This window comes from Camellia sinensis, chromosome 3 (assembly GCF_055761805.1).
Source record: "Camellia sinensis isolate YWXY chromosome 3, ASM5576180v1, whole genome shotgun sequence".
NCBI lineage: Eukaryota > Viridiplantae > Streptophyta > Magnoliopsida > Ericales > Theaceae > Camellia > Camellia sinensis.
Window position 1 is genome coordinate 49,211,467 of NC_138963.1, and position 18,015 is coordinate 49,229,481.

An 18,015-nucleotide genomic window follows, 5' to 3' on the forward strand; every position below is an offset into this window, starting at 1 on the left:
TTTAGCTGAATTTGCCTACAACAACAGTTTCCACTCGAGCATTGGTATGGCGCCTTTCGAGGCTTTATATGGCAGAAAATGTCGATCTTCTATTTGTTGGGCAAAAGTTGGAGACAGGCCTCTACTTGGGCCCGAAATTGTACATGAGACCACGGAAAAGGTGAAACTGATTCAACAAAGATTGAAAACCGCACAAAGCCGACAGAAACATTATGCGGATGTCCGAAGGCGAGACAGGGAATATGAAGTGGGTGATCATGTTTTTGTTAAAGTGACACCAATGAAAGGATAGACTTGTTTTGGGGCTAAGGGAAAGCTAGCACCGAGATATGTTTGGCCGTATGAAATCATTGAAAAGATTAATCCAGTGGCGTATCAAGTAGCGCTTTCTCCTGAAATAGGGCATATGCATAATGTCTTCCATATTTCAATGTTGAGGGATTATCTTCGGGATCCCTTCCATGTTATTGAGCCTACCCGTGTAGTGCTAAGTGATGACTACACTTATGAAGAGCAGCCTATTCAGGTTGTAAACCGGTGAATCAAGAAGTTGAGGAATAAAGAAATTCCATTAGTAAAAGTGGATTGGCAAAACCATGGTGGCATTTATGCCACTTGGGAAATGGAAAACGATATGATGAAAAGATATCCTGAATTGTTCCCCCTAGACCCAGTGTTCTTCCAAAATGAAGGTAATCCGAGTTTGGAGGACCAAACTCTTCTAAGGAGGGAAGATTGTGACAACCCTCACCTCAAATTAGTATTAAATTGTGTTTGAGCATGATAAGTAATTGGTTAAGATGAAATTCTAAAGTGATTGCATGAGTATATTGCTGTAATTGCATTTCTATCTGTTTGTCATTCAATGATCTGTTCATGTTGTGACTTCGAATTGCAAATTGAAGACCTTATCGGTGACCAAATCAGAAAATGATTAGTGTTATATGCCAATTAGGATTTATATGATTTTATGGTAGGTTTCATTAAAATTTGATTAGGAATGATTGAATTAGAATAAATAAAGTTAAATTACATTAGTTTGCATTTACTATCAAATTGCCATTGAGTGGATTAATGCTAGGCCATTTATTTAGTCTTGATTCATATATGTTTGGCATCATTCTTCATCACTTTTCCTAGACCAAAACCGAGAGAGAGAGAGAGAGAGAGAGAGAGAGGGAGAGAGAGAGAGAGAGAGTTGGAAGTGAAGTGTTGATTCAACAAAGTTTGGCTTGGAACTTAGGAGAATTTGAAGGAAACTTGAGAAATTAGGCTCCTACACCTAGAATTCAAGACTTAAGGTAGGGAGTTCTTCCTCTTAATTGTGAATTTAAGTTGTTCTTGCATGGTTCATGGAAGTATTGGAGATTATAGTCAAGTTATAGCCTAAAGAGTTGAATTGAGTAGCAATGTGTGCATGCATGTCCATATTATTGAGTTTTGAGATCAATTACATGAGAATTTCCACATGCATGTCCATATTTTGGTTGTAGTCCATGAATTCACTATGTTTTGGAGCATTGGAATTCATAAACACTCACGCATGTTGTGTTTTTGCTATGTTCTTCAAGTTTCTTTGCAATTGTGTCCAATTATCACACCTTTGGGCTTGATTTTATAAAATGATCTTTGAAACATGTTGTATTATGGGTTTCTAAGTGTTTTCCAGAAAATTAGCCCAGAAAAATCGAATTTGAAGCTTTAGAAGTTGAGTTTTGTGCTTGAGGATCAATCTGGAAATTCCAAATTTTGGATCCATGCTCGAGCGGAGGACTTGACGCTCGAGTGTACACTCTGAGTACATGCACTTCCGCTCGAGCGTAGAAAGTCACGCTCGAGCGTGAAATGCATATGCCCAGAAGTTCATGTGTTTTGCAGTCCGCTCGAGCAAGAGAGTTCACGCTCGAGCAAGGGTCTGAATCTCACGCTCTAGCGGAGGTCGAGCGTCCGTCGAGCGTGAATATCATGCAACCAGTACTTTTCATGAGTTTGCAGCCCGCTCGAGCGAAAGGAGTCACGCTCGAGCGGAGCTTCATTGTCTGCATGTCCGCTCGAGCGTAGAAAGCCACGCTCGAGCGTGGACCCCTGTTTCATCGAATTTGAAAAGTGTTTTGCAGTACATTTTTGCATCCTCATTTCATCCTAAGCATTCCTAGGTCAAGTTTACGGCATCTTAATGAGGATAATGTTATAGAACCACACCAAGTCAAGTTTAGGGGCTAAGCTATTAATCCCATGTGTGTAACTTAGTGTGTGTGTTCGTTCTGCAACTGTGTAGGGTTGGCACCCGAGGATACTGACTAGCCTGTCTTTAGCCCAGTGCTCTGTGAGTAACAATGTTGTAAAGATACGTTTAATTACAATTATTTTCTGAACGATTGACTGTACTACGTTCTAAAGTAACATTATTTACTGACTGAATGTTTGTCCTATTTATGAACTGTACTCGTGGCATCCATAGCAACTTACTGTTACTGTTACAAAGATCTCTGTCAGTTCCAATGTTTAGAACTACTACTGTTTACTATTTTGATGGCCATCAACTGACTGTTCGGTCTATTAAGACCCGCTGTGCTGTTTTGCTATTGGATGTACCACATATGACTACTATGGTTTCCAAATAACTGTTATGGCTTGAAATATGAGCCATAACTGATTTACCAATGCAAATGACTGCTTTAATTAATGAATGGACATTCATTCTTAACCCCTTTACGCATTTGTTATTCACTGGGCTTTAGCTCATTGTTTATATTTATATGTAGGTGTCCAGGCACCGGACCGAAGTTAAGAGCGTCAAGTTAAGCTCTTGTTTTGTCAAGCCAACCATCGCGCCTCACTTCGAGGCTCCGAGTCCGTTGAAGCTAAGACTATTTTGGGGTGTTTCAGGATCACCCTTTTGTCTCTGTTTTGTATTGACTGAATAAGACTTGACCGTACAGTTATGGTGAAGGGATTTGGTCCCTACCCTGGACGTTTGTGTATATGATGTATGTACATATGTTTTGGTTATGAATGTGGCTTGTTCATAAAAGTCTTTTTGCATTCAGATTTTCACAGCTTATTGGACATCTTTTATTTACTATTTGGCTTCCACCAGCCCCTTACTCTGTACTATTGGTTTTACTGTTAAGCAGGCCTTCGGTAATCACGGATTACTGGCTGGTTACGATGTTAAACCCATAGGGGCGGGTTTGGGTCGTGACAGTTGTCCCCACTTTCTTCGATGTTCAACTTGTGTCCATCATGGAAATGACTTTTGTCCCTTGCCAAGGTTCCCTTCACATTCTGTTGTTGGTGATCTACCCCTTGTACATCTGAAATATTACACTCCATTGGGTTAACTTCGTTAGATGGTTTGACCACGCCATTGTCATACGCCTTCACTCCAACAGCAGGGTCCACACCCTATTTGTCCACGCTTGCCGGTTGTGGTCTACAGAATATACCTTCAATGAGGTGGTGTAGCATTTGCTTCAGTTCACCTAAATTGGTTTGTTCAGTGAACGGTTTGTTGTAGCCCAAACTAAAACGTTGAAGCAGTTGCTTCAGCATTTCCTTCAGTTCAGCAACATTGGAGGAGTGGTTAATGATACACACATCATTGCCTTCCACCTAATCATACAAACACATACGTCAACTTAGTCTTATAAATCATCTTCAAATGATGTGGCTCAACTGTGTCAAAATTGTGTAATGATTGGATAAATTACCTTGTCATGGTCAACAACTTGCTTGCCTTGGAAATGTCGCAATATCTCCATTAAATCTGTTTGGTTCTGGAGAACTTGCTTCATCATTTCCTTTAGTTCGCGAATGTCGGACTCTACGTTGCTCATACGGACTTCATCATACTGTCCTTTTTGTTGGTTATCGATATGGTGTGCATCCATGTCAGCATCATCGGCGTCGCTTTCGTCGTTACTATAATCAAACTCCACCTAATCATAGAAACGCATAAATGAAGTCTGACATTGTATGTTGAAGACAAGTGGGTCGATGGTGTAAAATGTGCACGGTGGTTGGAGTGCTTACCACAATTGTTGGGAAATTTTGCTTCCTTCTGATACATCGCAGCATCTCCCGTATTTGGGTATTACCCCAATCATGAAGCCGAGGCGTGGACCGCGTTGTAGCCGACATACTTGTGGAGCTCAGACAAACACAATCAAGGTACAATAGCTGTGGACATTAAGGGGCACACCATAATTAATTTCTTCTTCCCACAAAAATCAACTATATTCAGTAACAATGACATTCATTCTTGTCAATTTTGCAGCTGAACGTACATAGAATACCAATTTTGTTTATGATGCTGTCAACTTTATCGGCACATATCATGCAATGTTTTTTTTTTTGGGGGGGGAGGGGGAAACGTACAGCAAACCAAGGACTTTATTGATGAAACCAAGAAAAAAAAGTTATGTACATGTTTGTATATATGAATGGCTGCAACCCGAAAGACCTTTCCCAGAATCAATACGTTTGGTTTGGTCATGGTCCTATCAAGGTTTCTTCTGTATATTCTTCTTCAACTCTTCCTAAAAATGTGTATAATATTTCTTGTGTCAGTTCTGTGTCTGATTGATTATTCCAAACCGATGAAGATCAATCAATTATGTTCCCCTCTTCGCAACGTAGGCAAATTGGTTCCTCCATTGAGGTCCATGATACTTTTTGCCCTGTACTCTTTGTTCTTAAATTCATGACGGTGGTTGCAGAAAATATCTTTCTGCGAATACCATACTTGGTCAGGAAGAGTGTTATTTGTCGTACTCACATAGCAGGTAACATTGTATATCCCAATCAAGCCCAATTTGTTGAACCATGGCAGAATAATGTATGAAACATATGAACGGGAGAATGAAAAAAGCAATCAAGTTATTCGCATACCATTAGTAGGAAAACACATCCAGTTGCAACGTGATGACCTTTACTCTTATACTTGCGAACACCGTTGTGTCGGAATTGTAGTGTCAACTTTGCCCAATAACAAGTTCGCATACCATTCACGTCCTTCACAGCATGAATGAACGATGGCTTCAAGGCAGTCATTGTGGTAGGACACAACATGGCCCCCAAGACGTAAAGCACAAATTTCCTCCGAAACTCGTCCTCCACACCATCAGTCTCGGTTAGATAAAGTCTCAACTTGTTCAAAGGCATGACTCCGTTAACAACTCCAACCTCTTCGTAGATATTGGGATATGCTTCTAATGACCCAGTCAATTGCACGTCATCGCCTTCACACCATATTCCTAATAAAACATTAACTGTCGTACAGGTGAGCCTGAGTTGACGACCATGAACATTCAATGAACTACTGTCAGGATCGAAGTTCTGTACCAACCATGCGCACAAGTCGTGATCTATACGTGTACACTTTATCCCCAAGAGGCCACCAAACCCAATGTCAATGACTGCCTGCTTTTGTGCTTCGTTGAACCGGTTAACTAGCTCAACAATTGACTTCAATGATATGCGGAGTTGCCTTTTACCCTACACATTTTTTACCCTTAAATAAGTACAAAAATACAACCAACAATGTCAGCAAAGCAGGACCTACCCAAATGCATTTACGAAAACATAAAGTACGTAATTATCTTTTCAGACTTAGGTGCACATGGTGCGACTTCGGTGCATATATAGAGAACATGAAGTATGTAATTACCCTTAAATAAGTACAAAAATACAACCAACAATGTCAGCAAAGCAGGACCTACCCAAATGCATTTACGAAAACATTAAGTACGTAATTACCTTACGAAAGCATGTGTTTCCATCATAGTGTATTATAGAGAATACAGATTTCCGCACTCACCATTTTTCGTCGAGTGTTGTCTGGCCCTTGCATTTCCTTCAATTGTTGCTGGCGGCATGCAAGCATCGTGAAGCTTATCATCACTAAATCTTAAATATTAATGCATATATATATATATATACAAGTATTTATGTCAAGCTGGCCCCGAAATCTACATAACACACCTTTCATACATCCGGGACTGAATGGACACCAATTTAAACATTTTCAGACATGCGGAACAAAACCAATTTCAAACATCATAAACTGAACTTCGACAAGGCGCGTATTTTCATTACAAAAAATGTAATTCCAAATTGTCAAAATGAACAACTAGTACCTGTAACAAATGAATGGTGCAACTGGCCGCTTTCGAGAAGAACCAGCGATAGTGTCAGACATTTGGATTTGTTGTTCGCCAATTGTCTTCAACCTATTCCTTCCCCTTTATGAAAGAGCAAATCATACAAATTAGATTGAAGGGAAAATTACAGTGGTGGTGTACACATTTTGTCCGTTGTCTAATTTGAATCGATGCACTTTAAACTCCCTCAATTTTGACACGTCATTTTAAATTTCGTGGACAATTTTGGTCAAATTTCTAATGCCATTTGTGATTTTCATAACAAATATTGTAATGTCAATTGATTGAGATTATCTAAGTTGAGTAAAGTTATAAGTTGACTATAACAAAAAATACAGTTGCCACGTATATGCATATTTTCTGATAGAAAACAGTGAAGAGTTGTAATCAAATGGATGTAATTGAAACAAAAGTTCACAATTGACGATGCAAAGCGAGGCCATTCAAAATTTGTGCAAAACAAATAACACAAAGAAAAAAGTGCATGGACTGTTGTAACAATTGATGCAAAAAAAAATTCAACGTATTCCTTGGTGATGGATTTCATTTGTTTACAAACATATGTACGAAACCAACTGGTAGCAAGTCTTGAAGAAGAAAACTAACATTGTTGGTGCGAGGTGACGAATATCCATCAGATGCAATGATGACAATTCCTGCAAAGTATTCCAATCAATATTTACAAGAACACAAAGAAACGACTTCAACATGTGGTTGTTAACTTGAAAATTTTGCATAAACACAAACAACAAAATGCATAATTTCCCAACACATATACAGATTTTGAAACGGTCAAAAGAAAGGACACACATCAAAATTTTGCATTTAGTTCACACAGCTTACAATTGAAATAATTATTTGTACAAACGATAAATGCATAATTTCCCAAAAATTGAAGAGGAAGGACTACATTTTGTTTTTCATTTAGGGCTAAAGGACTACACTCACATATGAAAGCCCAACTACAAAGGGCAAGGAAGCAACTGAACTATTTCATGATGGGGCTAAACTATCTAGACAGGATTCTGTTGTCACTGAAATTGGTGCTCATCCCAGGCACAAAAACCAGATGAAACCCCATCAAGTTGAGGGCTTCAACTTCCTACTGAGCAACTTGGTTGCAGAGAATCGAGGTGGCTGCATCCTGGCCCACACTCTAGGCTCTCAAAAAACTTTGATGACAATTACTTTTATGCGGAGCTTTCTAACCAAGTATCCCCATGCTAGACCACTGGTGGTGCTGCCAAGAGGCATTCTGGCTACATGAAAGAAAGAGTTCTTCACATGGCAAGTTGAGGACATTCCTCTATATGACGTCTACTATGTAAAAGTGGATAATCGAGCGCAAGACCTTCGGGTGCTCAGACAGTGGGCAGATCAGAGAATAATACTTTTCAAGCAAGTTTCTTCAATTGTATGTGACAATGAAACAAACAAGGCTGCCGCTGCCTGCCAACAAATATTACTAACATACCCATCCATTCTCATTCTGGACAAAGGTCATACTCTCACAAAAAAAAGTACGCAATTCATGAACTCGCTCAATAAAGTCCAGACTGCCCGCAACTCCTGAATGACAGCTACCTTTCTCTTCAAATGTAACTGCTATTCAACAGAAAAGATGATAATTTCAAGAGAAAGGTAACCGTCATTCAAGAGTTGCGTGCAATGACAGGCAAGGTTCTCAAATTCTACGAATGAGATTTTCTTCATGAATTGCCTGGGCTTGTTAACTTTTCTGCATTTCTTCACCTCAGCCCTACAACTGTGCATGAAGTTGAAGAACTAAAGAACTTAGTTAAGAAGTTCAACATCACCTGGGATGGGAGCATACTCTATGTGCACGCATAGTTGAGATCTCTCCTAAAGAATTCACCTACAAACACGTCAACCACAGAAAGAGAGGGCATTGACGATGCCCAGATGGACCACATCTTAGATAAGTTGGATATTAGAGAAGGACTGAAGGCAAACTTCTTCCTTAATCTGTTAGGCTTGTGCGATTCAGGTGGGGAGAAGGTATTGGTTTTCAGCCATTGTCTCCAGCCGCTTAAGTTGTTGGAAAGGCTAACCATGAAAGTGAAGGGTTCAACTCTGGGAAAAGAATTGGGTGTGGGGAACGAATAGTTCTCTACAAAATTTGAAAATCGTCATCCTCATTTCAACTCTTTCAATTAGCTTTCCTATGTTTTAAGTTCAATACCGTCAACTATGCATGAACTTCAGCACTGAAACAAACAGTTGTTTGTTTCTAAACATAAGTTCCGGCAATATAAAATCACCGAGTACTACAAAATTGAAAGCAAAATTCAACCGAGTGTGCTAGCCGTTGCTGAATCAAGATTACTCATTGTTAGTTTCTCGAGTTTCTTCTTTTTGCTTTTTTGGGTACTCTAAAAAAAAAAAAATTTCCCGTGCCAACATTACAAAAAAAAAATTTCAAGTCTTTTTTGGTTATATATAACCAAACAAGTTGGCCATGTAACTGCAGAACACCTTTTATGCTTGTTGGTAACTACTATGAAACCTATGTTCAACTTGCAGCACTGATAGTAGAGGGAAGACTTCCTATTCAAAAGGGAGAAAATACAAAAATCGAGTACAGAATAGTTCCTATGGGGTCAATTTGGGGTAGCAGAGGGAAGAGTTCCTATTCGAATAGCACAAAATACCAAAATGGAGTACAGAATAGTTCCTATTGGGTCGATTTCGGGTTGGGTGTGAAGGTATATGTGAATGAAAAAAGACAAACAAGGAGACAGAGAAAGAGAGAGCGCGAAATAAAGGACATACCAACCGGAGGAGACAAAGCAACGGTGGTGCTCGATTAACCCTTGCGGTTGTGCTCTAGCGACAAAAATCAACTTCAAAAAAGACTTTATGCATCCACTTTCATGGCTAGCCTTCCCAAGAACTTAAGTGATTGATGTTCGCTAAACTCAAATAAATAAGCTTGTTCTTTCAAAATGATTTTTGCCCTCAAATATTTTTCTCTATAAAACCCTATAGCTACGGGGAAATGGAACAACGGAGAGACAGAGAGAGAGACAGACAAGCAGAGAGAGAGGGTCCGAGATGGAAAAGAGACGGATGGGCTAAGGGAATTTACACCTTTTCTGAACACTTACACCTTTTTTGAAAATTTTGTACTTTTCCTGACAAGTTACACCTTTTCTGACTTTACTTACACCTTCTTATGAAAAGTTACATCATTTATAAGTTAATTTTGTTCATAAAAGTTGCACTTTTTCTTAGAACTTACACTTTTTATAAAAACAAAACTTACACATTTTCTGAAGTCACTTAAAGCTATTGTGAAAAAACATACGCCTTTCGTGAAAACATGACTTACACGTTTTGTGAAGTGACTTACACCTTTTGTGAAAAAACATACACCTTTTCAGAAAATTTACACTTTTTGTGAAAGAAATTGCTTCATACAATTTACACATTTTGTTAAAACATTGACCTTTTCTGAAAACTTAAACGTTGTTGTGAAATTACTTACACCATTCCTCAAAAGTTATACCTTTTGTAAAATATTTTTTTTTCAAAAATTTACACCTTTTGTTCAAACTTACACATTTTCTGACAACGCAACTTACGCCTTTTGCCAAATTACTTACATCTTTTGTGGAAAAACTTACACCATTTCTCAAAAATTACACCTTTTGTGAAATAATTTATTTCCAAAAATATACATCTTTTGTTCAAACTTACACCTTTTCTTAAATCTTATACCTTTTGCTGAAAATAGTTACACCTTCTCTGAAAAGTTACTTCTTTTGTAAAATAAACTTTGCATAAAATTTACACATTTTGTTGAAACTTACACATTTTGTGAATCGAAGACTTAGACTATTTTTGAAATCATTTACACCTTCTGTGAAAAACATAAACCTTTTTTGAAAAGTTACACCTTTTGTGAAATAAATTTTTTCATAAAATTTACACATTTTGCTAAAAACATACACCTTTTCTAAAAGTTTACACCTTTTGGGGCAAATACTTACACCTTTTTCTGAAAAGTTACTCCATTTGTGAATTAATTTTTTTCATAAAATTTATACCTTTTATTGGAAGTCACACATTTTTCTGAAAACAAAATTTACATCTTCTGTGACATTACTTGCATATTTTGTGAAAACATTTACACGTTTTTGAAAATTTACACCTTGTATGGAAAATTTGCTTTCATAAAATTTATACATTTTGTGAAACCTTACACCTTCTCTGAAAGTTTACACCTTTCAGTCGAAGTACATACACCATTTCTGAAAAGTTACTCCTTTTGTGAAATTATTTTTTCATAAAATTTACACCTCCTATTGGAACTTACATCTTTTTGAAAAGGAAACTTAAATAACTTACATCTTTTGTGAAATCATTTACAGCTTTTTTTGAAAATTTACACATTTTATGAAAATTTTCCTTTCACAAAATTTACTCCTTTTGTTAAAAAGTTACACCTTTTCAGAAATTTTACGCCTTTTGGTGAAAATACTTACACCTTTTCAGAAATAATTTTTTTCATAAAATTTACACCTTTCGTTGAAACTTACACATTTTATTTTCACAAAAGTTACAACTTTTGTCAAATAACATACATCTTTTGTGAAAACATTTACACCTTTTTTGGAAAAAAGTTGTAAATGTTTCACAAAAGATGTAACTTATGGCACAAAAGGTGTAAGTTCTAATAAAAGGTGTAAATTGTATGCAATTTCTTTTTTTCACAAATGGACTAACTTTTCAGAAAATGTGTAAATATTTTTCCCAAAAAGTGTAAGTTTTTAACAAAAGGTGAAAATTTTATGAAAACATATTTTCCATAAAAGGTGTAAATTTTCAAAAATCGTGTAACTGTTTTCACAAAAGATGTAAGTTATGTCACAAAATGTGTAACTTTTGTTTTCAGAAAAGGTGTAAGTTCTAATCAAAGGTGTAAATTTTATAGAAAAACTATTTCACAACAGGAGTAACTTCTCGAAAAAGGTGTAAGTTTTTAACAAAAGGTGAAAACTTTTCCATAAAAGGTGGAAATTTTCAAAAAAGATGTAACTGTTTTAACAAAAGATGTAAGTTATGTCACAGAAAGTATAACTTTTGTTTTCATAAAAGGTGTAACTTCTAATAAAAGGGGTAAATTTCATGGGAAAAAAAAAATTTCACAAAAGGAGTACATTTTCAGAAAAGATGTAAGTATTTTCCACCAAAATGGGTAAACTTTCAAAAAAGGTGTAAGTTTTTAACAAAAGGTGTAGACTTTTTCAAAACATATTTTCCATAAAAGGTGTAAATTTTCAAAAAGGTGTAACTATTTTCACAAAAGATGGATGTTATGTCACACAAGGTGTAACTTTTGTTTTCAGAAAAGGTGTAACTTCTAATAACAGGTGTAAATTTTATGGAAAAAATTATTTCACAAATGGAGTAACTTTTCAGATAACGTGTAAGTATTTCCACCAAAAGGTGTAAACTTTAAGAAAAGGTGTAAGTTTTTAACAAAATGTGTATATTTTATGAAAGGAAGTTTTCCATAAAAGGTGTAAATTTTCAAAAAAGGTATAAATGTTTTCAGAAAAGTTAAGAAAAGGTGTAAATTTTAATGAAAACATATTTTCCATAGAAGGTTTCAATTTTTTAAAAAGCTGTAAATCTTTTCACAAAAGATGTATGTTATTTGACAAAAGTTGTAAGTTCTGTTTTCAGAATGGTGTAACTTCAAATAAAAGGTGTAAATTTTTGTAATAAAATTATTTTACAAAAGGGGTAACTTTTCTGAAAAGGTGTAAGTATTTCAACGAAAATGTGTAAATGTTCAGAAAATGTGCAAATTTCCAAAATAAATTATTTCACAAAAAGTGTAACCTTTCAGAAATAGTGTAAGTGTTTTCATAAAAGATGAAATTAACTTCACAAAAGGTGTAAGTTTTATTTTTTCGTAGAACGAGTAAGTTGCTAAAATCGAATCGAACTGTATTTGTGCTGTTCATGGCAATGTGTGAGAGAAGGGGCATTTGGGACGGCTTCGAATAGCGAGTCCGTATAGCGATCCCGGGTTTACCCTTGTTGTACAGTGATCCGGACATGTGTCTGTGGATGTTGATAGTTGATTATTATCTTGTTTACATCCTTTTACTTCGTATTTGAGTTATAGGATGTGTTGGGTAGGTTTGTTACAGGTTGGTTGAGTTTAGAAACCAAAACTAGTTGCCCAGATTTTGACCTGTCCGCTCGAGCGGGGGTTTTGGCGCTCAAGCGGGAATTGCACCCATCCAGTTTTTCCTGTGCAGTGTTGGACGCTCGAGCGTGGTATTGGCCGCTCGAGCGGGGTTGTGTGAGTGCCGCTCGAGCGGGGAGTTGGAAGCTCGAGCGAAGACCTGGTTCTGTAAAAGTTCTGGGAGTGTGTATCCGCCGCTCGAGCGGGATTGTTGACGCTCGAGCGGAAGTCTGTGAGTGACGCTCGAGCAGGGTGTTTGACGCTCGAGCGGGTCGACTGGGTTTAAGTTCCGTGTTTTGACTTTTCAAATCACTTTTTCACTTTCTCTTCTCTCTCCTACTTTTCCAAAAACACCATTGTTGAGCCTCTCACTCTAGAACTCTACCTTCTCTCTAGGTTTTGATCTAGTAGGAGTGATTTGCTCACCTTTGGCCTTTACAAAAAGGTTGTTGATCGTCGAGGGCTACATTTTAATCTGAAAATTTCGAGATTTGGAGCACGTTGGGTTTTTTCTTCTTCTCCCTTGGAGCTCCGAATTTGAGGTAGGGATATCCTACTCCTCTCTATGGATTTTGTCTTTAAATGTTGGTATTTTGAGATGTTGGGGTTGGTTTGATAATTTTGTGAAAGTTTGGGGGTTTTGTGTTATTTTACAAAAGTTGGGGTTTTATTTATAATAAACCTAGATGCATGTTTGGTATAGAGGAATGGAATAAATATTGAATCATTGATGAAAATGGGACCCAAGGGTTGTGATGTTAATTATGGAAAATGACCTAATTACATTGATTGATTAATTGGGGTAATTAATTGTGAGAATTGAGGAAATGAAATGGAATTGTCGAGATTGGGAATGTATGGGGAAAAAGGGTGTAGTTGAATTATTTATCACTCACCGAATTGAAATGTTGATTGAATATCCATTGTGCACTTATTTTCTGTATAGAGATAACTGCTTGGGGCTATCGGTGGAGGATAGTCGTGATTGTTGTAGACAATGCATGATGATTAGGCAAACGGAAACTAATCAATGGAATGTGTCATGGAATTTGACGGTTGATAGAATGCATTAACTGTATGTATTGAGTGATTGTATATAGAACCAATGTGTTTGTATACGTTATGCGTAGAGGAGGAGATGGGGGATGTACTCCGCGGTTTAGGGGAAGATAGGGGATGTACCTCTAAACCGGATAGTGTTGGGAGGAGATAGGGGATGAACTCCGTAGATACAGCTCATATGCTTGTCTAGAGAAGTGAAGATAGAGCTCATATGCTTATCTTTGTGAAGTGTGGATATAGCTTATATGCTTGTCTGTGAATGTGGGATATTGTTGTTATACATATCTGTTGAGAGTGTGGATATAGCTTATATGCTTATCTGTGAATGTGGGATATAGTTTTTATACATATCTGTTGAGATGATGATAGAGCTAACATGCTTATCTGTTGAAAAAGGGAAAATGAAAGGTAACTTGGACTCATAAGTCGTATGACATAAATATGTGATTTATGTGAATGTATCAGTGTTGGCCATCTATCAATTGCTAATCTTTTAGTCATTGTTCATGGTTGGTTTAGTGTATTTCTACTGGGCTGTGGCTCACCCTATATGGGAATATCATTTTCAGGCACAGGTAGCATGCCACCTCCAAGGACATAGCTTGGGAGGGTAGAGGCGGACATACTTTTGTCGTTTTATTTTTGATGTATTACATGTAAATTCAAGCCAAGGGCTAAATATGTAAATGAGTTAGTACTCTTTTGTTGTAACCAAGTGTTAACTTGGAAAGCTGTAAGCCCGTAGGGCATTTTGCTTTTGTTGTTAACATGTAATACTTTTGTAATGAAACTCTGATGAATGTAAGGTTGTGGGACTTTTATATATCAATGCATATTTATTTGATGGGTTTAATGTAGTTATTTTGAGGGCGTTACAGTCCGGGTCCAAATCCAACCAAATATGTCGATGTAAAAGAGAACCTACTTTTAATATAGAGGAAGGGAGGGAGAGAGACAGACCGATATCGACAGACAGAGACCAAGATAGACATGGTTCGACAGAGAGAAATAGACCAAGATCGACACAGACAAACCAAGATCGATAGAGAGAGACCAAGATCGATACAGACAAAGATCGGCAGAGAGAGAAAGAGACCGACATCAACAGAGAAGAGCCCAAGATCAACAAAGAGAGACCAAGATTGATAGAGACAAAAAAAACCTTTGATTTGCACCGGCGGCGGTGGCGTTGGCAATGTCAAATGGCGGTGGGAAACGGTGGCCCGCGACGGTTGGGTGGTCAGCGGCGGTAAGGATTGGTGTAATTGTCGAGGATTGGTTCACTGTTCTGTGTGCGTGTGAGAGACAACAGACAAAGGGGCGGTGTGGAATAGAGAAGAAGGAGGGCCGGTGGTGATAAAATTTTCAACGTATACTAACTAAACTATTATTCGTCGATAAAATTTAGAAACATATATCTTTTGTAAAAACGAAACTTACACCTTATGTAAAATATTTTCTTTTACAAAGTTTACAACTATTCCGAAATTTTACACCTTTTCTAAAAATTTGTACCTTTTCGTGGAAATATTTACAACTTTTTTGAAAAATTACACATTTTGTGAAATAATTTTTTTAATAAAATTTACACATATTATTTGAACTTACACCTTTAGTGAAAACAAAACTTACATCTTCTCTGAAGTTATTTACACCTTTTTCGAAAAAACATACACCATATTTGAAAAGTTATACCTTTTGTCAAATAATTTCTTTTATAAAATTTACACCTTTTCTAGAAAAGTAGAACAAAATGTGCAAGTTCTATGCAAAAGGTGTAAATATGACGGGGAAAAAAAAAATCTAGAAAGGTGTAACCTTTGACGAAAGGTGTAAGTATTTTCACCATAAGGTGTAGACTTTCAGAAAAGGTGTAAGTTTTTATAAAACATGTAAACTTTATGAAAACATATATTCCATAGAAGGTGTAAATTTTCAAAAAATATGTAAATTTTTTCACAAAAGATGCAAGTTATTTGACAGAAGGCGTAAGTTCGGTTTTTGGCAAAGGTGTAAGTTCCCATAAAAGTTGTAAATTTAATGAAAGATTTTTTTTCACAAAAGGTGTAACTTTACAGAAAAGGTGTAAGTATTTCCACCAAATAGTGTAAACTTTCCTAAAAGGTATAAGTTTTTAACAAACTTTATCAAAACATATTTTCCATAAAACGTGTAAATTTTCAAAAAAAGGTGTAATTGTCTTCACCAAAGATGTAACTTATGTCAGAAAATGTGTAAATTTTGTTTTCAGAAAAGGTGTAACTCCTATTAAAAGGTGCAAATTTTTTTAAAATTTTTGTTTCACAAAATGAGTAACTCTTCAGAAGAGGTGTAAGTTTTTAAAAAAAGGTATAAACTTGATGAAAACATATTTTCCATAGGAGGTGTAAATTTTTAAAAAAGGTGTAAATAGATTCATAAAAGGTGTAAGTTTTGGTTTCAGAAAAGGTGTAATATCCCCTAAAAGGTGTAAATTTTATAAAAAAAGTTCTTTCACAAAAGAAGTAACCATTCAGAAAAGGTGCAAGTATTTCCACAAAAATGTGTAACCATTCAGAAAATGTGTAAGTTTTTAACAAAAGGTATAAATTTTATGCAAATATTTTTTCCATGAAAGGTGTAAATTTTCAAAAAACTTGTAGATGGTTTCACAAAAGATGTAAGTTATGTCACAAATGGTGTAAGTTTTGTTTTCAGAAAATGTGTAAGCTCCCATTAAAGGTGTAAATTTTATGGAAAATATAATTTCACAAAATGTGTAACTTTAAGTATTTCCCCCAAAGGTGTAAACTTTATTCAAACATAATTTCCATAAAAGATGTAAACATTTTCAGAAAAATGTAAGTTATGTCACAAAAGATGTAACTTCTAATAAAAGGTGTATATTTTCTGAAAAAAAATTGTTTCACAATCAGAGTAACCTTTCAGAAAAGTTATAAATATTTTCAGTAAAAGGTGTAAACTTTCAACAAAGGTGTAAGTTTTTAACAAAAGGTGTAAACTTTATGAAAACATATTCTCCATAGAAGGTGTAACTTTTCATAAAACGTGTAAATGTTTGCACAAAATATGTAAGTTATGTGACAAAAGGTGTTAGTTTTGTTTTCAGAAAAGGTGTAAGTTACAATAAAAGGTGTAAATTTTATGGAAAAAATAATTTCACAAAATGAGTAGCTTTTCAGAAAACGTGTAAGTATTTCCCCCAGTGGTGTAAACTTTCAGTAAAGGTGTAAGTTTTTAACAAAATGTGTAAACTTTATTCAAACATATTTTCCATAAGAGGTGTAAATATTTTTACAAAAGATGTAAGTTATGCCACAAAAGGTGTAAGTTCTAATAAAAGATGTAAATTTTCCAAAAAAAAATTGTTTCACAAACGGAGTTGTAACACGGCGCCCGCGTGGGCCTCATGCTACAGTTCGGACTCTCGATCTGTGTCACGGTTCTAAATAGAAACCAAAGAGTCCAAATCTGGCAAATCGTTTTGAGAAACAGATTTTTGAAAAAGTAGTGCCAAACATGGACTGCTTTGCCAGATACAGAGTCGCCACCTAAATATTTTAAAATGGGAGAATTTAGGAAACCCTGACTCGGTGCCGAAGGCCACATGTCCGTCATCACCGGAGTTGTCTCAGCTCGGGAGCTTGGGTACGATCGGGGAAGGTCAGCTACGAGCACCCCCTTTCGCCCGGTCCGAAGACCGGCCTCTACTAACCGTGATATCCGTTTTTGAAAAATTTACGTGTTCTTATTCCGATTATTGGCCTAGAATTACTATGTTATGCGCGCAGCAAACAAGTATAGACTAGATTGCCTAATTTGGAAATAAACATTGCATATCCGTTCGGTTTGAAAATGTTTGGAATTTGCTACTCGCAAGTAGGCTAAAATACGGATTTCAACGAGTTTTTCCAACTCAAGCAATCCAACCTTCACCCACAGGCATTCAAAACAGTTTAACACATAAGCATCTAGCCACATGTTAAGCATGCTGTCATGGCAATATTCACACTCATGCTATATGCTAAAGCGGAAATACTTACATCGTACTCCGTGCCAAAACAAAGAACTTGTTAGCAAACATGCATGATCCAAGTCCATGTTAAGTGCCTAATGCATCGCATACAAAGTGTTGCTAGAATAGGCTCGGCTATCCTAAACATGTCATGTGAAAATGCACAATTATCACGTATTCAGTTTGGGAATTGAAATATTGATGCAGTTAGCGTGATGTACCGAGCCTAATGCATGCAATACAAATGCATGGATGCACACATGCACAGCATAAGGTATGCTAAATTAAACATGCCCTAATACTAACCATTAAAGCGGGTAAGTAAAAGGGAAGAAAGAAGTGAGGTTGGAAGACATACACACCACCCACGCACACTTATTACAAATTTGCCCTCGCTCGAAGGAACCGAATAAATATTACAAATTAATTAACTACGCAAGCTAATTAATATTACAAATTAACTAATTTAATTAACAAATTAAATAAATTAATTAAAACAGGAAAACGCCTCGGGAAGCGCGCCACCATGCATAGGCTGCCTCTGTTTTCCT

The 18,015-nt window shown here is 36.4% G+C and overlaps 1 pseudogene; it reads left to right on the forward strand.

Moving 5' to 3' along the window:
* Positions 1–6,149: 6,149 nt before the first annotated feature.
* LOC145821494 (protein CHROMATIN REMODELING 35 pseudogene) lies at positions 6,150–8,291 on the forward strand (annotated as a pseudogene).
* The last annotated feature ends 9,724 nt before the right edge of the window (positions 8,292–18,015 follow it).